The sequence below is a fragment of the Durio zibethinus genome, chromosome 19 (assembly GCF_047325235.1).
Source record: "Durio zibethinus cultivar Kanyao isolate XHJ-2024 chromosome 19, ASM4732523v1, whole genome shotgun sequence".
Taxonomy (NCBI): Eukaryota; Viridiplantae; Streptophyta; class Magnoliopsida; order Malvales; family Malvaceae; genus Durio; species Durio zibethinus.
Genome location: NC_143180.1, coordinates 22,382,295 through 22,407,576, shown reverse-complemented (window position 1 = coordinate 22,407,576; position 25,282 = coordinate 22,382,295).

Sequence of the window (25,282 nt, the reverse complement as noted above, 5' to 3'; positions counted from 1 at the left end):
GAAGCGTTAAGAATCATGTGTGTAGAGTTGAGGGAGTGTCAATGGTGAAAGAAGCTAAGCTAAAGGCACTTTGGTGGGTGTTATGGTGGTTTTATTGGTCGATAGTGGTCATGAAAGGGCTAGTTTTAGTGTCTATAGCAGGTAGTTGAATGGGTAGTGGGAAATTGGTTGAATGGGAATCATGGCTTTCTTTTTCAACTTTTGTGTATTTTTTTTCTTGTGAACTTTCTTATGTGTATCTTCCTCCAATTGAGTAATCCCTTAGTCTTTATCTATGGGTTAGGGTCACAAGGTCCAATGTCCAATACCTTATTAGAGTTGGTGGCTAATGTTTTAAGGTGTAGGGTAATGAAGTGTAGGGTACAGGGTGTAGGGTGCAATATAGTGGTTGCTTAGCAGTGCCAGCTTCTATTACAAGAAAATGGAAGATTAGTGGCAGTTTTGTAGAGGTGTTTCACTTACAAATGCCGTTAGCTTCCGTGTTTTTATAAAATTTAAAGCGTTTATTATAAAAACGCCACTAAATATTCAAATAGCGATGTTGTTACTTATAAACATCAGTCAAGACTTGGTGTTAGCGACGTTTATCAACTGAAACACCATGAATAATCCTATCTTATAAATTTGAATGAATACTCAAGGTGTTTTTGGCAAAAAACAACTTGAATAATCCCATTAAAAAAATTAATAGGAAATTACTGAAGGCATTTTTGGCAGACAATGCCTTCAATAATCCTCTAAAAAATATATATACGATTATTGAAAGCGTTTTCTACAAGAAATGCCTTTAATAATTCCATGAAAAAATTTCACAGGCTTATTGAAGGCGTTTTTGGTAAAAAATGCCTTCAATAAATATCTTACCAAAATTTTAAGATCGTACGGATGTTAACCATAAGAAGGTAGGTTCGATCCCTCCCTTTAGCTTTTTTAGGGTTTTTGTAGAGATTATTTTTATTGATTATTCTAGGTATTTTCTGGGCAAAAACACCTTCATCGAATGATTTAAAATTTTTTTGAGAGAATATTAAAGGCATTTTTGGCAAAGAAACACCATTAATAATCCATAGAAAAAATATGGAACCAATTCTTAAAGGCATTTTTTGCTGAACTCGCCTTCAGTAATCCAATCAATAAATTTTTAGTTTGGATTATTAAAGGTGGTTTCTATAAAAAAAATGCCTTCAATAATACATACACAAAAGTTGGAATGGATTATTGAAGGCGTTTTTGGCTCAAAATGCCTTTAATATTCCACACGATAAATTTGAATGGTCGGATTATTAAAGGCGATTTTTATCAAAAACGCTTCAATAACATTTTGTTAGGGATTATTCAAGGCATTTCCAGCAAAAAAATACCTTTCAATAATCCATTCAATTAATTTTTAGTTGGTATTATTGAAGGTAGTTTTTTTTTTTAAAATGCCTTCACTAATCCATACAAAAAAGTTGGAATGGATTCTTGAAGGCGTTTTAATATTCCACACAATAAAGTTTTAGGTGGAATTATTAAAGGTGGTTTTGACAAAAAATGCCTTCAATAACATTTTGTTAGGGATTAGTCAAGGCATCTTCTTGCTAAATATGCCCTTAATAATCCATAGGAAAAATATGAAATGGATTCTTGAAGAAATTTTTGGGTGAAAGCCCCTTCAATAATCCAATTAATAAATTTTTAACAAAGATTAATGAAGGCAATTTTTGTCAAAAATGCCTTCAATAATTCATACACAATATTTGGAACAAATTCTTGAAGGTTTTTTTTGTCCCAAAATGCTTTTAACACTCCACACAATATATTTTTAGGTGGGATTATTGAAGATTGTTTTGATTAGAAATGCCTTCAATAATATTTTGTTAAGGATGGATCAAGGCATTTTCTTACTGAAAATGCTTTCATTAATCTCATTAAATAAATATTTTTGATATTGTATATGTCAAGTCAGTTGTAGGTTTATGCCCAAAAAACATTTGAAGTTAGTCGTAGATTTATGCTCAGAAAACATTTGGTTTAAAGAATAAAAAATTTTAAATAAAAAGAAAAAAAAAAGAAAAAATGGAAAGAAATGAAAGAAACAAAAAGTAACACATTAAGACCTTAAAACAAAAGTCAAACAAAAGTTAAAATGAATCAAATTTACATGATGGATTGATGGATTGTATTTTAATTATGCATAAATATAGTATTTTTAATAACTTAAGATATTAAATAATAACTTTATTAATGTGTTACATATATATAACTATAAAATTAGATAAATAATTTAAAATATAATTTAATGTACATAGATATATATAGTGAAGGCAAAATAAAATTAGATAAATAATTTAATGTACATCCTAAATTCGTCTTCATCTTGGTCTTTTTTTTTTTTTGTGAAAAACTCCCGATTCAATTCCAAATAAAATGAATGCACCTATCTAATATGGGTTGTTTTATTATGCATCTTTTATTAACATTTTTCTTACAAACTTAATATATCGATTGTGTTTGTTGTCAATTATTTGATTAAAATAACAAAAAAACCAAATTAAAAAGAAAAGCGAAATAATGTGTCACTTGTACAAATATATTGGATTTCTTTAAAAGAAATTATCTCATTAAAAAACAAAAGAATTAAAGGAAAAAATTTTTCAAGTAAAAAAATGATGAAATAGAAAAAATACTAATAGAGAAAATTGAATTGAAACATGACATTAGCAATAATGAGATTTTCTTCCAAAGTTTATGTCTTAGATTTTTTTTAAAGAGTCTAGATTTGAAAACCTACCCATTAAACATAAAAATCATAGTCATCACTAATCCTTTTATGCTAGGCGTGATTGGTCACTTATGTGAATCTATCAATTTTAAGGTTGTCCTAAACTAAGAATCCCTAAAAAAAAAAAGGTTTTGGTCTACATCAAAAGAACAAAGCTTTAGGAGTCAATTACATATAAGGAAGGTATTAGTACTTCTTTACGACCAAAATTGATACCAAATTAATTATGTATTATTTTATCTAAGCCTTAATCATGATAGTTTTTATCATGCAAATCAAAACCAATTCTAATTCTTTTATTTACACTACTAGAAAAAGTGGTTTTAGCAACACTCAATATTGTTGCTAAATGGCAGTTTGTCATTTTTAAAAGTTTTTCGCTACAAAAAAAAGTTGTTGCAAGATCATTATGCATATCTTCATTGTTAAAAGTTTATGCAATAATTTTTATCATCTAGAAAGTCATTTTAAAAAATGTATCCTGCAACTATTTTTTATCATTAGTAAATAAATAATATTTAAACAATGACTTAATGTGGTTGTCAAAACTTTTATCTATCAACAACATATTTTGTTACAAAAATTTTTACATAACAACATTATTTGGGTTGCCTAAATTTTTTTTGCAAGAAAATAATTTTTGTTGCGAATTACTTTTGTACAATTATTTTGTAGTTACAATAATTATTTTAAAAATGACAAAAAGTTTTGCGAAAAGTTCTTACAAAACAACAATTTTATCATTTTTATTTATTTTTGCAACAACTTAAGGATATTTAAAAATCAATATTAATGTTGCAAATAATCTTTGACCAACAATATTGTGTTGTTACAAATAGTAAATAAATATTTAATAACAACTTTATCAAATTTAGAACCAACTATTTTTGTTGCCAAAATATACTTTCACAATAATGTTCATCTTATTTGCCAACCAAAATTCTTGATCCAAATATTCATTTTACATTAATCTTTATACCGTTACCAATAGTTAACAAAGATTTCAAAACAACCACTACAAGAAAATGGAAGATTAGTGATAGTTTTGTAGCGGTGTTTCACTTACAAATGCCGCTAGCTTTTATGATTTTATAAAACTTAAGGTGTTTATTATCAAAATGCCACTAAATATTCAACTAGTGGCATTGTTACGTATAAACACCACCAAGACTTCATATTAGTGGCTTTTATCGACTAAAATGCCAATCTTGTCTTAAAAATTTGAATGAATACTAAAGGCATTTTTGGTAGAAAATAGCTTGAATAATCTCATTAAAAAAATTGATAGGGAATTACAAAAGGCATTTTTGACAAACAATACCTTCAATAATCCCCTTAAAAAAATTGTATGCGATTATCTAAGGCATTTTCTACAAGAAACACCTTTAATAATTCCACTAAAAAATTCCACAGGCTTGTTGCAGGCGTTTTTGGTCAAAAATACCTTCAATAAATATCATAGCAAAGTTTTAGGATCGTACAAATGTTAACCATAACGTGCTAGGTTCGATGCCACCCTTTAACCTTTTTTGGGTTTTTGCAGATATTATTTGTAATTGATTATTCTAGGTGTTTTCTAGGTAAAAACACCTTCACCAATTGCAATAAAATTTTTTGGAGAGAATATTGAAGGCATTTTTTATAGAGAAATGCCCTTAATAATCCATAGAAAAAATATGGAACCAATTCTTGAAGGCATTTTTGGCCTAACTCACCTTCAATAATCCAATTAATAAATTTTCAGTTTGGATTACTAATGGTAGTTTTTGTCAAAATACCTTCAATAATCCACACACAAAAGTTGGAACAGATTCTTGAAGGCGTTTTTAGCTCAAAACAGCTTTAATATTCCACACGATAAATTTGAATGGTCGAATTATTAAAGGTGATTTTTTTAAAAAACGTATTCAATAACATTTTGTTAGGGATTATTCAAGACATTACTGGTAGAAAAATGCCCTTAATAATCCATTCAATTAATTTTTTGTTGCTATTATTAAAGGTGTTTGTTTTTAAAATGCCTTCAATAATCCATACAAAAAAATTAGAACAGATTCTTGAAGGCATTTTTTGCCCAAAATGCCTTTAATATTCCACACAATAAATTTTTAGGTGGGATTATTGAAGGTGATTTTAGTAAAAAATGCGTTCAATAACATTTTGTTATAGATTATTCAAAGTGTTTTCTTGCTAAATATGCCCTTAATAATCCATAGAAAAAATATGGATAGATTCTTGAAGGCATTTTCGGGTGAAAGTGCCTTTAATAATCCAACTAATAAATTTTTAACAGAAATTATTGAAGGCAGTTTTTGTCAAAAATGCCTTCAATAATCCATACACAATATTTGGAACAGATTTTTGAAGGCATTTTTGTCCTAAAATGCCTTTAATATTCCACACAATATATTTTTAGGTGGGATTATTGAAGGCATTTTTGGTTTAAAATGCCTTCAATAACATTTTGTTAGGGATGATTCAAGGCATTTTCTTGCTAAAAATGCCTTTATAAATCCATAAAAAAAACATTTTTGGTATTGTTTATGTCAAGTCAGTTGTAGGTTTATGCTCAAAAAACATTTGAAGTCAGTTGTATATTTATGCCCAGAAAATATTTTGTTTATATATATGATACTACGAATTACATTTTGGACTTTACATAATGAACATGGTTGAATTTCAATAAATTGACCACACATCCAAAATTATAACTAATAGCGTTGCCATACTAATATACTTTTTTAAAATAATTGTTCTCAATAATATATTAAGTACACATGTGTATTCATATTAAGTATACCAATAATATTAAACCAATACCCTAATCTACAAACTTAAAGTTTCCATTCAACATGGCATTTTAAAAACATTATAACAATTTGTTCCTCATATATATACATTCAACCAACAATTTCTAACCTCAAGGTTTATCAACATTGATAAATGATAATACATACTCACACATTTTTTACTCTCCCACTAAAAAAAATCAAAAGTAAATGTTAATAAATGAGAACATAATTTAGCTTCTTATTTTTTTAAAGATATAATGAGTTTATGAAATTTATACTAACCTTGAATGGTGTGGTCATAAAATCATATAAAACTATCTCCCACATAAAACAAAGGACATAATATCCACATTCAGTATTACTGGGTTGATGAGGTATCTGAAAATTAAATTGAGTGGGTTTAAGAAACATTTCTCTAAATAAACTCAGCATAAAAGAATAAATTTCACATTTACCAGTAATGACACCCATTTCAGTTTCTTTGCCTTCTTATTGAATGTAGATATTACCTTAAATTGAAAAGAAAAAATTTACTTAATATATAAATAAAATTACTTATGAAGAAACAAAAGATATATAATATAATAAAGTGTAATACCTCTTTATAACAATTTGAATGTCAGAGTTAGGTATCGCTGTTGGATTAACTGAATTAAGTAAGTATGGCGTTAAGGATTTGGTGTCAATCACAATAAGCACCCAATGACGACTGCAAAATAATAACAATGTAATACTCAGATTATGTATTAGTTTAGATTTGGGTAAAGTTGGAATAATAAAGGTTGGAATATAACTTACTGCACATTATACAAAAGTAAATAATAATCAGCCAGTCTTTTTATGCATTAAATCACATGATTAGCACAATAAGCGACTGTGCCACTCTACTCACTAGTGAAGTTGGGGTCAACGAATCTAAATCTGTTGGTCAATTGTCTCCCTTTGAGCTCTTCATATAAGAAGCTGCATGATAACAATCAACAATGCTAGTTAGTATTACACTGTAAAATAGATTAATACATATTGAATGTGCATATTTGTATTTATAAGCTAACCTCATATAAGCAACAATATCAATAGCTAATAATTCATCCAGTTCACAAAATTAACCTTTTCCACACCAATGAAAGAAATTGATGGTTTATCAAATAACCCTTCCTCAAACTCAATGGTTATAAAGTTTTCTTCGGATAAATGCTTCAGTGAAAATTTATATAACCCATCCATGGTAGCCCTGAGCAAAGGTCATACTGTGAGTCCCAACATCCTGCTACAATATTTAATAAAATATAAGTATTAAAACCAAATTAATAAATATAATAAACAAATTAATATTAAACTTATAAAAAAAATACTTCACAGGTGGTAGCGAAGGTTAGGTTCACTTTCTGACTTGCAACGAAAACTTGTCCTAGTGGACGATGTTATCATACTGGCCTACTAGCATTCTATGCTGGATTGCTACCAACATGGCCTCTAAAGTAGCAAGTCTTTGCTATTACTCATTGAGGCATTACTCCTGGTCATTAATTCGTTACTATTATTGCTCAATGATTGCTTCATATTATGCATTTCTCATTCGTAAGGTTTTGGGTTGATTACTAAAAAACTTTGATGTCAAGAAAAATTTACCAACCCCAAGAATCTGACTAAGCCTTTCTTTAGTGCTTAATGCTAAAGACAATGGATTTTCTTCGTACTAGGTTGCCAGTTCACCAGATTTGACTTTGGCAGCATTATCATCCTAGAAGACAATAATAAGATGGACTGTAACAATAAATCTATACAAGCTAGTATATAGTCATACATATAACCACAATGCCAATCATACATTATATTAAAAAGGCAGTTATACATACAATCTTTTTTGCCATTTCTTTTTGGTTGTTTAATCTACAAAAGATTCATCTTTCTGTAGATGCCTTTGTTTTTAGACATCCCATCTAGAAATTTCGATACGAGAGCTTGCTGATTCCTATTAAATTACCATAATATAAGAATTAGAATGTATGAAATAAATGTGCATAAATATTCATTAATGAGTATAAAACAAGTATGCGAATACATACAAGCTCATACTTCACATTTGCATATCCCTTTCTCATTGTCCGATGGTGATATTATTGTTTAGCCTGAATGTTCTGTTGGTTTTCTTTTGATTTTCTACAAAAGAAAGAAATTATGTCAATCACATATGAAGATCAAAGGCTATATTGCATAAAGACTTATAAACAAATTTTTTGGTAATGGGTTTGTGTACTGAGAAATCTTTTGAAAGCCGATATCAAACAAAATTTGTTCAATCTTTAACACTTATTACATTTGTATATGACACAAGTGGAACAGTTAATACATCACCTTAATCAGCCAATGATAAAATATATTGGGTTATCAATTTGCTTTTAAAGTCTCTGAATACTTTTTTAGCAGATTGCAACATAATCTTTTTACATTCAATTGGGACGTCAAACAGTTCCTAAATAATTTAACATAATTAGTATGAACACATTGAATTTCAATTAAATGATCATTTAACAAATTTTATGAAACAGTTAAATAAACATACCACAACTGACTGCCATATATCATTTTTTAGATCATCGGGAACTCGTCGCCAACTGGTGTATGTAATTGAAATCCTACAACGGATGACGGCTCCAATATGAGTAGCCAACTTGGCAGTTCCTTCAAACATAGGCTACCCACTTTGATTGAAGTCAACGTGAATTTTTGTGTTACTCACTTTAATTTGTTTATTTGAGCCCCTTTTCTTTCTTTTTTAGCCTACAAGTGTGTCTTATACATGTTCAATAAAAGGAGAATGATGTTGTTGAGAGTCTATAATACTTGTGATTTTGATCATAATTATACGAATTACATAAAATGACCATCTAGATTTAACATTGTACGTAATTAAATACAACCAATACCATACTACGTATAGAAACACTAGTCAACAAACCAAGTAGCAATGTGCTCAGACACACCCTTCAGTAAACCATTCAGAAATACCATTCAACATACGATTTAGCATACCAATATCATACAATACCATTTAGCAAAACAATATCACACAATAAGGTTCAACAAACCACAATATTAACAGAAAACAACACAAAAATAGCACACATGCAATGATAGGTGCTTGGACGACTATGCTTACGATGAAAGTAATAAAAATATATATATGCATATGTAAATAGTAAGGAATCAAAAAAAAAATAGCTCTATCGAATACTATAAATAATACAATAAACAAAAAAATGACGACATACCAATAAATAGAGAGATGCATGCTATTGATTTGTTGAAGGTCGATGGCGACGATAAGGATAAAGAAACCAAAAGTCTGATAGAAATGTATTTATGGGTTTGGTTTGGTTAACTAATGCAGCTTTTAATCATTCTCTGTACTAACAGTTTGTGATTCCAATGTTCAAGACAGGGGAATAAATATAAAAATTATTATTAAAGGCATTTTTCTGAAAAAAAAAAAAAAACACCTTCAATAATCCCCTTAAAATTTTACTTGGAGATTATTGAAGGTGTTTTTTTACTAAAAGATGCCTTTAGTAATCCAAAACATAATTTTCAAAGGAAATTATTAAAGGTGTTTTTCCTCAAAAAACATCTTTGATAATTCTGAACAAAAATTATTGAAGGCATTTTTAGTAGAAAATCACCTCATTGATATTTTCGTGATAAGAATAGAGGGAATTATTGAAGGCATATTATGCAAAAAAATGCCTTCAATAAATTCTTTCAAAAAATTATAACAAATTACTGAAGGTATTTTTCTGGAAAAAATATGCCTTTAAAAATCCCTTTAACATTATTGAAGGTGTTTTATACTAAAAAACGCCTTTAATAATCTCAAAAATTTTTAAAAGAAAATGATTGAAGACATTTGTTCTAAAACAATGCCATCAATAATTATGTACGTAAATTAAATGGAATTAGTGAAGGCATTTTTTCTAGAATAAACACATTCATTAACCGTCTTAAAATTTGAGCAGTGAAATATCGAAGGCGTTTTTCACTGAAAAATACCTTTAATAATCCAAAAAATTTTAAAAGAAAATTATTGAAAGTGTTTGTTCTCAAAAAATGCATTCAATAATTATGTATGTAAATTAAAAAGAATTAATGAAGGTGATTTTCTAGAATAAACGCCTTCACTAACAATCTTAAAATTTGAGTAGTAAAATATTGATTGCGTTTTGCACTGGAAGATGCCTTTACTAATTCCAAAATTTTTCAAAAGAAAATTATTGAAGGCATTCACTAACCATCCTAAAATTTGAGTAATGGAACATTGAAGGCATTTTTCACCAGAAGATATTTTCAATAAATTCTTTCAAAAAATAAAATGAATTAGTCAAGTCATTTTTTTGGAATAAACGCCTTTAATAAACCCTTAAAATTTTAGTAATGTAATAGAAAGTCATTTTGTACAGAAGATACGTTTAATAATCCTAAACAAATTTTAAAAGGAAATTATTAAAGGTAGTTTTAGTAGAGAATCACCTTCATTGATATTCACAAATAAAAATGAGGGAATTATTGAAGGCATATTATGCAAAAATTACCTTCAATAAATACACCATAAAAATTAGATGAAATTGGTGAAGGCATTTTTGGGGCATAAACGTCTTTAATAATCCCAAAAAATTCTACTACAACTTTGTTGAAAGGGCCTATAATATATTTAAAAAATATTTAAAAGAAAATTATTGAAGGCATTTTTCTTAATAAATGCCTTCAATAATTTGGTCCAATAAAATTATCCCCAAACTTAGCGCATCCAATCACCAATTTCAAGCTTCATATTCATTATTTTACTATTTCTCTTTCCAGACCAACTATAATTTACTTTCCCTTTCCTTAAGCTTTTAGTATTCAAGCATTGTCTTTTAGAACCCTATTTTGACTATTCATTAGTTATTTACTTTAGCTTTTACTTAATTCGACTATTCCTTCAGCTTTTGCAATTCATGATTGTTTTTTTGGTTTAAACAATTTTCTCCAAAACCCATATTCCTCAAATACTCATTTCTAACCCGTCATCCACTTCCCTTTCCCTTTCATTTTCTTCATTTTCTTGGTTTTCTCTATAGCTATTTTACCTTATTTTAACCCCAACTACAAATACTCTTGTGTACTATTTACGTTAGCAGTAGAGTTTTAACATTCATAATATCAGGTAGCTGATAAAATACTTCACAATAAGGAGTTCTCATTTTTTGTAAGTACTGGTCTTGTTATTATCTTTTGTTTAAAACATAGTAAACTTAAGTATTTTACATGTTCATTTTCATATAATATAACAAGTACTAAATGGATAAGAGTTGGATGCAAAAGTCAAGATTAAGTTAAAAGTATAGAGATGGAGTGAAAATTTTTCTTAATTTTATAATTGAGAATACAAGTGAAGATAATATGATATTATGCCCATGTGTGAAGTGTGCTAATATCGATTAGCAAATGCATCAAGTTATTTTTAAACATTTAATTTGTATTGGATTTCTCCCAAGATATATTAATTGGTATTTTCATAAAGAGTCTATACCATCAAGGTCTTCCACTAGAGTTTCTTCGACTTTAAGGCTCTTTAACACCAACATGATCCTTTTATAGCAGATGACATTGAAAGCATGTTGTGAGATGCTTTTAACATTCATAACCAACATTTTCATGATCCTTCTCCCCAAAATGATGGATTTAAGCAGTCCAATGTTGAAATGAATGAATTTGGTGAACCTAGGATAGGTGTAGGTGACCAACAACCTAGAGGAGAAGCATCAAAGTTTTATAAGTTGCTTGAGGATATGAATGAAGAACTTTATAAAGGATCGAAGCATTCAAGGATATCTTTCTGTGTTTGTCTTTTTCACTTGAAATGCTTATGTGGATGGATGGGAAACCCTCTAACTTTATTATTAGAGTTTATGAAAAAAATATTTCTTTTTGTAAAAATCCCTGAATCTTATAAGGAATTAAGAAGATTATCAAGGATTTAGGTCTCAGATATGAGAAAATTCATAGTTGTCCCAATGATTGCATGTTGTATTGGAGTGATAGAAAAAATCAAGAATATTGTCATTTGTGTGGTATTTCTCATTGGGTAGACAAAAACCCCGATGAAAGGTTGAATGAGGATGGTGATGAGGTCTACATAAAAAAGAAACCTGTTAAGATTTTACACTATTTTCCATTAATACCAAGACTTCAATGACTTTTTATGTCTTCTAAAATTACAGATTCAATGAAATGGTATCATGAGAAACGAATAGATAATGGATCATTAAAGCATCCTGCAGATTCTTTGGCATGAAAATCATTTCATTCTAGGTTTCTAGACTTTGCATTTTATCCTTGAAATGTTATACTTGGACTAGCATCTGATGGATTCAACCTATTCAAAATGATGAGTAATTCTTATAGTACTTGGCTAGTTGAATTAATTTCTTACAATTTTCCACCATAGATTACTATGAAGTAACAATTATTTATATTATCTGTGATAATTCTAGGGGAAAAAGGTCTCAGTAATGATATTGAAATTAGCTTATAACCTCTTATTAAAGAGTTAAAGCAATTATAGGAAAGAGTTGAGACCTATGATACATAAAAAAAAGAGAACTTCAATATGCGTGCTACTTTGTTATGGACTATCAATGATTTTTTTACTTATACGAATTTATCTAGTTGGAGTACAAAAGGTCATTATGCTTGTCCATGTTATGCTGTACAAACATGTTTGAAGTGGTTACCTAATGGTAGGAAGTTTTTTTATATTGGACATCATCGATGGTTAGATGATAGTCATCAATTTAGATTCCAAAAACATTTTCTTGATGGAATTGAAGAGTTAAAGAGATCACCTTTACCTATTAGTGGGTCTAATATCTTATCAAAGTTAAAAGATATCAATTTCACTTATAAAAAAATGACTCCATCAAGGAAAAGAGTGAAGGACATCTTTAAAGGTGTCTAGACTCATATTATGCAAGTTGGTGATACTGATACTGAAGTTGGTGATCTTGATGTTCAAAGTAATAAAGAGGATGATGAAAAAAATAACCCTAATGAGTATGAGTTGTAGAAAAAAAATATCTTTTTTGAGTTGTCTTATTGGAAATATAATTTATTATGCCATAACCTTGATTTGATGCACATAGAGAAGAATGTTTGCAAAAATTTTATCAGGACAATTCTCAATGTGAATAGAAGATCAAAAAATGATTTAAAGAGTCAGCTTGACCTAGTTGATATGGGGATTCACCTTGACCTTTATCTAAATTTGCTTCCTAATGGCAAATATCAATTGCCTGCTCTTGTTTTAGGATTTCTAAAGCTAAAAAAGATGTGTTTTGTAAAGTTTTGAAAAATGTCAAAGTTTCGAATGACTATGCATCAAATATATCGAGATGTGTGAATCTGAAGGAGTGAAAACTTTTTTCATTGAAGTCACATGATTATCACATTTTGATGCAAGACTTACTTCTAATTTGCATTACGTTCATCAATATCGAAGCAAGTCACTTCTGTAGTAATTGAATTGAGTAACATATTTAAATCTCTATGTGGAAAATGTATGAATGTGAAAGAGCTTAACAAACTTCAAGATCGAGCTATGATTACTTTATGTCATTTAGAGAGGAGTTTTCCTCCCAACTTCTTCACTATTATGATGCATTTGGTTATCCACCTTCCATATGAAGTAACAGTTGATAGGTCGATTTATTATCAATGGATGTATCCTATCAAAAGGTATTATTGTTTAATATATTGATTAGGTTTTTATTAATGATCATGCCACTCTAGTTAAAAATGTTTTATGCGATAGGTTTTTGGGGAGGTTAAAGTCTTATTGTCACAACAAACGCTATCCGAAAGGTTCTATTGGATATTTAGCAAAAAAGTGTATAACATTTTGTTCTCGTTATTTGGAAGATGTTAAAATGAGATTTAATAAACCATCGAGAAATGTTGGTATGCAGCATACTGACTCTACCTTCAGTTATCTTTTTCAAAGTTTTGGACAACCAATAGGCAAAGCTGAAATGGTGGAGTTAGATGATAAATCTTAGGCATAAGTACATCGATAAGTTCTTTTTTACCATGACTTTATTGAATCATTCCGTACGTAAGTTTTTTAGCAAGAAAATTATTCATTACATTGAGCATAATTTATTGTATTTTTTAATTGTTAATACTTTATTATGATACTTTGTAGTGAGTATAGAAACAATTTGAGACCTTCTGCACATTATCGACAATCAAACCCTCAAGAGCTTGATAAGTTTTTTCATCGAAAACTTTCATGAATGGTTAGAAGCAACTGTAATGTCATACTTCTCTTTATGAGAAATCTATATAGAATGCTTACGGTATAACTAACATTAATAACATATATATATTTATTTCACTTTTATAGGTTTGGAGTGAAAGGGTTGTTAGTGAAAAGGTGAAGTGTCTTTTACAAGGTCTGAACAGGATTGTGAAGTGATACAAGGATTTCATTATCAATGGATTTAGATTTCACACAAAATCCTATGAGAGATTTAAAAGTACATAAAATTCAGGAGTTGTTGTTCCTTTATCAACTACTAGCTATGCTAGTGCTAGGGACACAAACCATTTAGAGGAAATTGTTGACTATTATGGCATGATTAAGGACATCATTGAGTTGGATTATTATGGCAAGTGGAAAGTTATCTTATTTCGATAGGATTAGGCTGATGTGAATAGTGTGAAAGGTATTAAGAAGAATTAGTATGGATTTACACTTGTGAATTTTTCTCGATTAATTCACACTGAACAACAACTCATTGATGAACCTTATGTTTTTTCTTCTCAAGTCAAACAAGTTTTTTATTCTGAAGATCCTAAAGAATTGGGTTAGTTTGTTGTTCTTCGAAACACACTTAAAGACTTATTTGATATGGGATTAGATACAAGAGATGATGTTGAACATGAAACTAAATGCTATCCTTTTGCTGAATAAAACTTGAATGAAAATATCTCTAATACCTACGCTCAATGGGTCCGTAAAAATGTTAATGAAAACAATTATGAACCATGATGGATCATCTATATTTTTGTAATTCGAGTGTTTAAGACATAATGTAGTAAATGATTATATATAATTAATGTCACATTTGCTATTGTATATTTATTATTTTGTAAATCATACATTATCTTTTGATTTAATTAAATCGATATGTTTTTTATATATCATAGGTTATGATTTCTTAACTTCTCAATGTCTTTATATAATGTTCTAAACTAATATCTTTTATATATTGGCTTTTATGATGCAGGTAAGCTACAATGTGAAAGAGTAGATTGAAACGAATACATATCAGAAATATTAGTTCAGAACTATCTGTGGCACCCATTGATATTGGCGATGGACTAAATCCATTTGAGGGGAATGAACGTACTGTCAGAATTAACTCAGTTACTTATAACCCTTTAACTAATATTGGATCTAGCAATATAGGAGGTCTAGGTTTAGATAGTATCCCATCAATTGATTATGCTTTAAATTTGAATACAGGTATCATATACCTCATATTTAGAATTTGATTATAATGATAAAAGTATTACCATTTTACAAATTTATTTTTTAATTTTTGCAATTAATAACAATGGTCAATGGAGGACTAGAGGCCGAACAACTTTGAAGGAATTATTTGCACTACCTCCAAATGAGCGTATTGTAGTGTCTGCAAACTCTTATAGGCATCCAATTAGTGAAGAGGCTTAACTGTTGGCTAGATTTCTAGGCATGCATACCCATAATGGAATGAAATTGCCTATTCATTATGAAACATGGCATAAATTCTAGCAAAAGTTAAGGTCGATGCTTTAAACTTTATTGAGGTATTAGTATAATTAATTGCATATAAAAAAATTAATTATTTTAAATTTGGTTTATTAATTAAAACTTTTCTTTTTGTATTATTACAGCCGAGATTTGTATTTGAAATACCAACTTCATTTGTGCTTAAGTCATTGGAAAGAAATGAAAAGATTATAAGCATAATTTGAAGAATAAGTATTTTGATCGAAATATTACTGTAGAGACGATGATGGAAAATCTACCCCGTAATGTGATTAGGTGGCAATATGAACAATTAGTTAGATTTTAGTTCTAAAAAAAATGAGAGGTACTAATTTATAACTTTATATAGTAGAATGAAATAATGAATTGGTTTTATGCTTTAAGTTAGTAATATTTGTATTTCTACCATATACGTAATTATTTTTTATGATAGAAAGAAAACAGATTGGGATTGGTAGCAAAAAACAATAAAAATATAACCACACAAGTGGATAAAAAGATTTTGCAAGAAAGCAAAAAGAAATAGTAAGTTTTTTATTTTAAACTTATTCAAACGAATGAACTTTTTGTTCCGTTAAAAGGTAAATATGCAAATTAATAGTTATTGTTCTGTTTTAATCATTTTGATAGTTTCAATACATGATATTAAACTTATCGAAAGTTTGGAACTTAGTTGACACGGATGATATGTATGAAAAAGTTGTTGTTTACATCTATTTAGGTAAATTTACAAATTTGTTGTTATTGTTCTATTTAAACAGTTTGGATAGCTTCAATACTTGATATTAAACTTGTCCGATTGATTGAACTTGGTTTCTACGGTTGATATGAGTGAAAAAGTTTTCATTTATGGACTATTTTTGCCTTTAAAAGGCAAAAGTACAAATTAAACTTTTGGATGGCTTTCAACAATTTGAATGGCTTCAATCCATGATATTAAACTTGTTCAAATAATTGAATTTGGTTGCCATGATTGATATGTGTGAACGGCCAAAATGATTTTATTGTTTGCATCTATTTAAGACTATTGTGTTGTTAAGGGGCCAAAATATAAATACATGATATTAAAATTATTCAAAAATTTTAAACTTGATTGACAGGCTTGATATGCATGAATAGGTTACGGTTGATATGTATCCTATTAAATAACATATGTTTTTGTATAGGAGATAGAGATAGGTGGTAAAATTAGACGTATGGAACTTTTTTGCTTAACACATACAAAAAAAGATTGATCTTACATGAATGTCAAAACATAAGAAATTGTGGTAATTTGTAACATCTATTTTAACAGAAAGTAAATATTTACTCTTTTTAACATATTATCAATTAATCATTAAACTTGATAGTTGTATATGACTAATTTATAAGAGAAAACAAAAAAGAAAATGGCTGCTAAGATTGAAGTAGCATCTGATAGTTCTCTCAACATACAAGAATTGAAAAATCGGATATTCATAGAAATTACTGGAAAAGAAAGGCATGGACAGGTTTGGGGCCTTGGATTGGGTCTAACACCATCTACCTACTATGGACGTAGCTTTCAACAATTTACATTCTCAGCAAGTTAGTCTTTGTGAGACATTTTGATATTGAAAGAAGAGTTGCAAACTATGCAATAATGTTTCCAACAAATGGAAGTAGAAAAAGAACTAGAGCATGCCAAAATTAAGGAAAAACATGCTAGAATGGAGCAAAAGCATGTAAAATTTCAGTAGTTGCATGATCGATTCGATTATTTTATGAATTTTGTTCAACAACAATTTTCAAAAACTGATCTCGATAATCCACCAACTTAGGTATTATATTTAGTAAAAATTTATATTTTTTAATATAAAAAAAGTTAACAATGAAGTGTTAAAAATTGTTTGCTATTATTCAGTAAGTTTTTGAGCACGTTAGTGACCAAGGTGAAAAAATTCCTTCATCAATTGGTAGCTTTCAAAATCTATGCAATCATCAATTTCATACATTTTAATTTTTATTTTGCTAATGTGTTAAAAAAATTTGAATGTTGTTATACTAATTATTAAACTTTGTGTTAATTAGATGCATATTTGAACATGAATTAAGTTTATATTAATTTCAGTTTTTGAATTTAAGCTCGTTTATGAAAATAATAAATATTAACAAAAAGTTTTTATTAAAAAATACATTTCTTAATTTCATGATGTTTGCATTCAAGAATGTCGCTAAATGAATAATTTAATGGCATTTGTATCATAAAATGCCACTAAAATAGCAACGCTCTTGCTAGAAAACGCACTAAATTAGTGGTATTTTTCTAACATAAACGCCACCAAAGTAATGGCATTTTTTTGATAAAAACACCACTAAATTAATGGCATCTCAAATATACAAATGCCGCTAAAATAACAACGTTTTCTAGATACAAATGCCACTAATATAATGGTATTTTCTAGATACAAATGTTGTTAATATAGCGACATTTTCTAGATTCAAATGTCACTAATATGTAGCATTTTCTAGGTTTAAATGCCACTAATATAGCGGCATTTTTTAGATACAAATGCCGTTATTTTTTGTGATGCGTGTATAACCAGTACTCTGATTGATATTTTTTGCAAACACCACAAATCTTTTAGTGGCATTTATAAACGCCACTAAACGTTAAAAAAAAACATCACTAAAAGCCTAAGCCCCTGTAGTGAATATTATTAACTTTAAAAACAACTAATATTGTTACCAAAAAAACTTAGCACAGCTACATTTGTCTCATTGCATAGAGCTTCAATTTTTTGTGACAACTTTAATTAAAATTAACAACACTATTTATTGTTACAAAAAACTTTTGCTCATTAAACCAATGATAGCAAGCAACCTTGTGTGCATGTACATAAAGTTTTTCACCAAGCCAAGAAAGATGAACCGCTATGATGGAATTAGCATAAAGAAACTCTAGGACAAAAATCTCAATTTAAAACTGCATCAATATTGTTTAAAATAATGAAATGCAATTATGTTAAATGAAGCCAGATATCAATATCTAATGAAACATTATAATTAAGATGGAGATCTAGGCTTGACAAAATCCCATGGAAAGCGTAACAACCCTTCATTCTAAAATACATTAATAGAGACAACTCATACAATGGTCATGTGTAACATTCCAGAAACTGAGTATGATGACTATTTCGGCACATACCTATTCCTAATGGGAGCTGTGAATCCCAAAGCATCATAAGTCATAAACCTATCAAATGGTAAGTTAGTACCAGCTAGTGCACATGCACCTAGAGGATAGAAATTCAACCTAGCTTTGCAATCTATTAAGCTGCTAGCAACGCGATCAAGCTGCAATTAAAAAAGGCTGAGTTAGTGATTCTAGAGGCAAATTTATAAAAGATACAAGATAATTTTATAAGCCCAACAAGATAATTTGTTCCATTTGCAAGTTAAGACACCAATCATGTAAATGTATAGAAATTTGAATTTACTATCTGCAATTATTATATATAAGATATACTATATTCTTTCCTTTATAGAAAAGGCCCGGTCTTCCCAATGATAAAACCATAATTGATTTGTCAGAAGTTAAGGAGCACATTTTAACACGTGGATTCCAATATGCAAAGACTTCTAATATTACATTAACTTGATCATAACCGCTAACCATTTATAATCACAATCTGTATGTTTACCTAAGTTCCAATATTTCCTCCTTTTATTCACTCTTTGAGGGCCAAGCTGCCTACCATTAATGTGTTTTGCTTTCAAGCTTTAGTCTTTTTTCTCCTATATATAAATGTTTAATTAGATGAACTTCTTTATAAGTTTTAACAATATAAAAATTTTCCAAGCAACCAATAAGGCAACCACTTGATTTCTCCAAATAGATATATATAGATGTTCAATTTCATCTAGACTAGTGTATAAATGAAATGATTCAAACCTGCTCCACATATGTTAAAAAAAGATGTTGTAGTAAAACAGGTCATGCCCCTTGTAAATGTGTATATCCAGGAATGTTTAAACCCTAATTATTAAGAGTCAATTTCACCAAAGCAACCTGGAGATGTCTAATACTAGTAATAATCTTGTCTATAGCATTACTGCACCACAGGCGAGAATTAGTCAAAACTTGATCATTTCGGTTTCAAGAAAAGGGAAGGGGAAGAAGAATGTCTTTAAATATACATATAATTAAGTGTCAAGTATCCAAAATATTCATAAAGAACCATACCTAAACCTTTGTCACCATAGATGTTCTTACTTACAATATTACCTAAATATTGGCAAGACTTCCAGCACAGTACATAGCATATGTGGAACATCTGCAATAGTGCACCTAAATTCATCACCATGAGTGCTGAAATAAAGACATGAGATTTATGTTGGGAAAACATAATTCCAGAGACAGTTCTCCCACATACTTTTTGAAAGCTTTTGCCTATGACCTCTAAGAATTTGAAATAGTGTCCTAATAGCTGAATTCAAAACCTGCAATATAAGTTAAATTTAGCCATAACAAAGTTACTTGGATATCCCATGCCAACCAAAATACAGCTTAATTCTCTATAAACCACAGCAAGGTGGTTTCAAAACGTTTGAAATACAAAGATACAAGATTGAAAGAAGGTTAACTACAACCGGAATTAAAAATATAAAAAAGAATAAAACTTTCTTATCTAAAAGATCTTATCCAACCACTAAAGTTAACTGGCCTCACTGCAGTCTTTTTTTTTTTTAATTATTAAGTTGAAATAAACATGAATAAAACCATCAAAATTTATCACAACACATACATACAAAAAAAAAAGATGATACACATGAAGATAATGAAAGACTCAAGAGGGCTTATAACATCAATGGTTGCTGTTGGTTTTGAATCAACAAAAGCGACTCTAATATGATAAGGAACACTCTGTATAAAATATAATCAATCAATCAATACATACATAAAAAGATTCAATAAATACCATTCAAGAAGTTTCTTTTGATTGCAATAAATTTCATTATTTATTTTGATTTATTTTATTTTTGTTTATTATTTAAAATATTTATTTAATAGAAATTTTATAATGAAAAACAAACACATAAAAGAAAAAAATCAGAATAATTAAAAATATTGACAAAAAAGACGTTGAAGAGTTGGATCTTATTAATTGATGACAGCAAAAAAAATGAAAAAAAACTTCAAAATCCTATTAACACTATAATTATGTAGGCATCCTAATTAAATCCTAATTAAATCAGTAACTGAAATCATTTTTTTTTAATATTAAATCACTATAAAAACAACCCACAACTCGGTGAAATATACACGTAATAAACAATCTAACAATAGAAGAGAAAAATTTTCAGCCAAAAAAATTTGAGGTCATTTTTTTAGGTAATTCGGTTTAATGAATTTGAAGGAGTTTGGCTACTTTAAAACACCATTAGATAGAGGAAGAAGGTTTAGAGGAAACTTAATTGGCTGCTAGCAGTTGAAAAGGCGGTATAAACGGCAAAAACATCAAAAGTTATAACCTAGATCTAAGGCGTGTTAGGCTGAGTTTTAGTTTGTAGGAACTAGTGGTGTGGTGAACGGTGCTACTAGAGCTGATGGTGAAAGTAGGTTGTAGGTTGGCTAAGTGTGCTCAGTTGGAAGCAGGAATCCAAGAGGGGGAACTGGCCTTATGGGATTTTGCTGCTTGTTGGGGAAGTAGGCTGTGTTAGAGGCTTGGGCGGTTGCCAAAGGGGAATTGCGGTACTTCGCTGGGAAGTGTTGAGAATCATGGGTGTGGAGTTGAGGGAGTGTCAATGGTGAGGGGAGCTCGGCTAAAGGTACTTTGGTGGGCGTTATGGTGGTTTTTTTGGTCGATGGTGGTCATGAAAGGCTAGTTTTGGTGTCTATAACAGGTAGTTGAATGGGTAGTGGGAAATTGGTCGAATGGGAATCGTGGCTTTCTCTTCCAATTTTTGTGTATTTTTTTTTTTCTGTGAACTCTCTTGTGTGTATCTTCCTCCAGTCGAGTAATCCCTTAGTCTTTATCTATGGGTTAGGGTCACAAGGTCCAATGTTCAACACCTTATCAGAGCTGGTGGCTAATGGTTTAAGGGTGCAGGGTGCAACGCAGTGGCTGCTAGTAGTGCCAGCTTCGGTCTGTGTTCTTACCTTTTTATTTTTTGGTCTAATTTCTCATTTAATTGAAATAGTTAAATAAAATTGGGCCATTGAATTTTTGGGCTTTAAAATGTATTCTAGGCTTTCACTATCAACTTTGGGCTTTTAATACCCTATTATCTAATTTCAAATTATCTCAAATTGAATTGAATTGGACTTTAATTTATGTAAAATGAAAGAAATGGTTCATCTAAAATAAGTTCGCATAAATTAAATTCAATTTAAATGTTTAAGTTAGCTCAAATAAAAAGTTGATATCAACACCAAAAATCAAACAAATTTAAATTGACTAAGATAAAATTAAATGTTTATCATAGATATGTACATATTATTTGCTAAATGTTTATGTTAAAAAGTTTTTTTTTTCATGTAATTATTAAAATCGTGTAATATTTCTTAATAAAGGAATTGTGTAAATTAATATTAACAATGAACCTACTATATTAAAATATTAAAATTTTAGTTTGAGCGTGTAAAATGTTAAAATTTGGTTAAGTTTTCATATAAAATAAGGTTTTATTAAATATAATAATAATATTTATGATTTCATTTGGATAAACAAGGGATGGCTGAACCGACACAAGCATGAGAAACAATAGGACTTAGAATAATATTAAAAAAGTAGCCATGATTCGGATAGTTCAAAGGAATATATATTTTGTTAATTATTTAAGAAAAAATTACATTGGCTGGCGTGGATAACACGGCTAAACCCTTTTCCAGTTAATTTCCATGAAGACTAATATATGAGTAAATGTGGTACACGCACGAGTCAACTCAACACCGTAAGTCATGAATGTGGTGAAAACATGTCGGGATTAATTGAGTACAGATTACGGTGTGATCAAATCCTTGCAAAACCAAGTAGATCCTGAATGACGTGAAACACACCTTGGAAGACTTCTCAAGTCTTCCTCTAATCGACATTGGCGTCAATTTCTGACGTTTCTACTTTTTCTTCTCTTTTCTTTTCTTACGTTTTTTCTTTGTTATGGTGGGAAAAGGAGAAAGGCAATTAACTAGGGTGGGGCAGGTAGAGCGTGAGCGACAGGGTGAAAAAAAAAATTGAGAATTGATTTGAAATTGTGGTGTTCTTCAGATTATTTGAAATTTTTTTATTCAATTTTAATTAAGTTTAAATATTAAATATATATTAAATTCGGATCAAATTTTATATCGAAAAGTAAAAAATAGAAAAAAAATAAACCGAACCGAATTATATATATTTTTAGTTTATATATATATATATTTAATTTTTATAAAATAAAAAAATAATTTTATATCAAAATTTACATAAATATATTAAAATTTTATAACTAAATAATATATAAAAATTTAAAAATTAAAAATTGGTAAATCAAATTAGTAAAATTTGGTTCGATTCGATTCAGATTCGAATCGGATTTTAAGTTTTCTTAAGATTATGTAATATAAAAAAAAAAAAAGAACTGAATCCGATCCGAATTAAATTGTTATCATCCTTAGTAAGCGATGCATATTTTATTTTTATTCTATTTTTAAATATGCACAGAATTAATAAATCAATGATAATTTTCATGACATTTATATAATAATGTTTAAAAATTAAATGTATTTTATTAAGACTTAATTCTTCAATAAATATTTTAAATAAATAATTGTTTAAAAAAATAAAAAATAAAAAAAATTTCATTTTTATATTAATGATAAATGAGAAAACTTAAAACATATAATCTTGTATTAACTAGTAAATGAACTTTGAACATATATTTGGTTAAAAAAACTTTGAACATATAGGTGTCCTTAACAAAGATACATAAACTCCATTCAAAGCTCCATAATTGATGCAGTTACCATACATTTGCTAATAGAGATGCAGTTGCCATTAAAAATTATTTCACCCGTAACTTTGCAATCCAAATAATTTTAGAGTGTGATGTGATTTTCACCGTTCAATGGAGTTTTGAGTTCTAGTACTCAATGGCCCCTTTATTTGTTTATTTATTTATTTTTTGTTTTCTCTTTCAAGTTCATCACTTAATTTTTTTTATTTCTGTTTTTTACTTAAAATTTATAAAATAATTTTGTAAATTTAATATAAAAATAAAATTTATTATTATATAATAAATTAATAAATAGCTTTTAATTATTTATTGATAAAATCATTATTTGACATAAAATAATTTAATAATAATTTAAATTTTTTATTATATATAATTTTAATTTAATGTTTTTAATGATAAATTTTTTATTATAATTCATCTCATCATTATTATTATTTTTATATTCAAATACATTTTGCTACTGATTTTAATTTTTTTATTACAATAATCTATTTTATATCTACCACTATTTTTAATTTTATTAAAACTGATTTTAATATCCAACCAAATAGATCCAAAGTGATTGCAAGACCACGTAAATCATGAATAATGTGAAAGACTTCCTGAAAGACTTATGAAGTCTTCCTCCAAATGGCGTTGGCGTCAATTGAGATGTTTCCAATTTTTTTTCTTTTCATTTCTTTATTGTGATGGAAAAAAGGAAACACAGTTGATTAGGGTGGGGGCAGCCAGGGAACTTGAAAAAGCTTTTTTTAAATTACTGTTTTTAACTATTAGATTACGATTTTTTTAAAAGTTATAGTTTTTTTGTATATTAGACGATTTTTTTCAAAAATCAAAGTTTATAGGTATATTAAACAACAATTTTATCTATATAAACTATAATTTTTTAAAAAATCGTAGTCCTTTTATATATTAGACTATAATTTTTTGAAAATCGTAATCTTTTTAATATTAAATTATATTTTTTATACTAAACTATTATATGTAAATTATATTTTTACCTAATTGGCACATTTTTATTTATTTAACTTCTAATTTTATGCACGAATTAAATTTATCAAATTGTTTAAAAATAAGAATAAAATTAGTTAAATAATAAAATAATTATTTTAAAAATAAAATAATAATCTTAAATAATTAAAATTTGTTTAACATATTTTAATTTTAAAAATATATGCAAAAGTTATCATTAATTATTATATTTCATTAAAAAAAATCAAATGAAGTTAAAACATACACTCAATAGAAATAAAAACTTAAGTAAGCTAAATTACTATGAGCGTAGATGTCCATCTTTATTACACGAATTAATTTTTATTTATATCCTTTTGATGCATAATATTGTACATATATATTAATTTGCATCACCAATTATAATTCCTGGATCCATTATGCATGGTAGTGAGCTTAATTCACTTCCAAGTTTTATTTGCACTAATCCTTTGTAAATTTTTTTTTCTTTCTTTATGGAAGGGAAATCAGCGATGGTCACATATTTTGGCAAAATAAATTCTTTTGGATTCATGCATATTTTATTTTTGATTATTGTCTTAACATATAGATCCAAAAATATATAGCTAGACTTAACAAATGGAGTCGTCACCAATCTTTTTTATTTAGGTATAATTAGCCACCCAAAAAATCTATCATTTTAAGGAACACCTAAGCTTGACTAAAGATCCCTAAAGGAATACGTTCTTGTTTACTAATCAGAATAGAGTTCAGGAGTTTGGTTACATATGTGGAAGGTTGTAGCACCCCCACATGCCCATTCAAAGGATGGTACCATTTTATTTTAAATTTATCCTAAGGTTTTGATTCTAATGGTCTTAAATTTTTATGTTGAAATATTGGAAATAATTCTTAAGATTCTCCATCAATCTGGTAAAATTCTTAAAAATATTTTCTCACCTCATG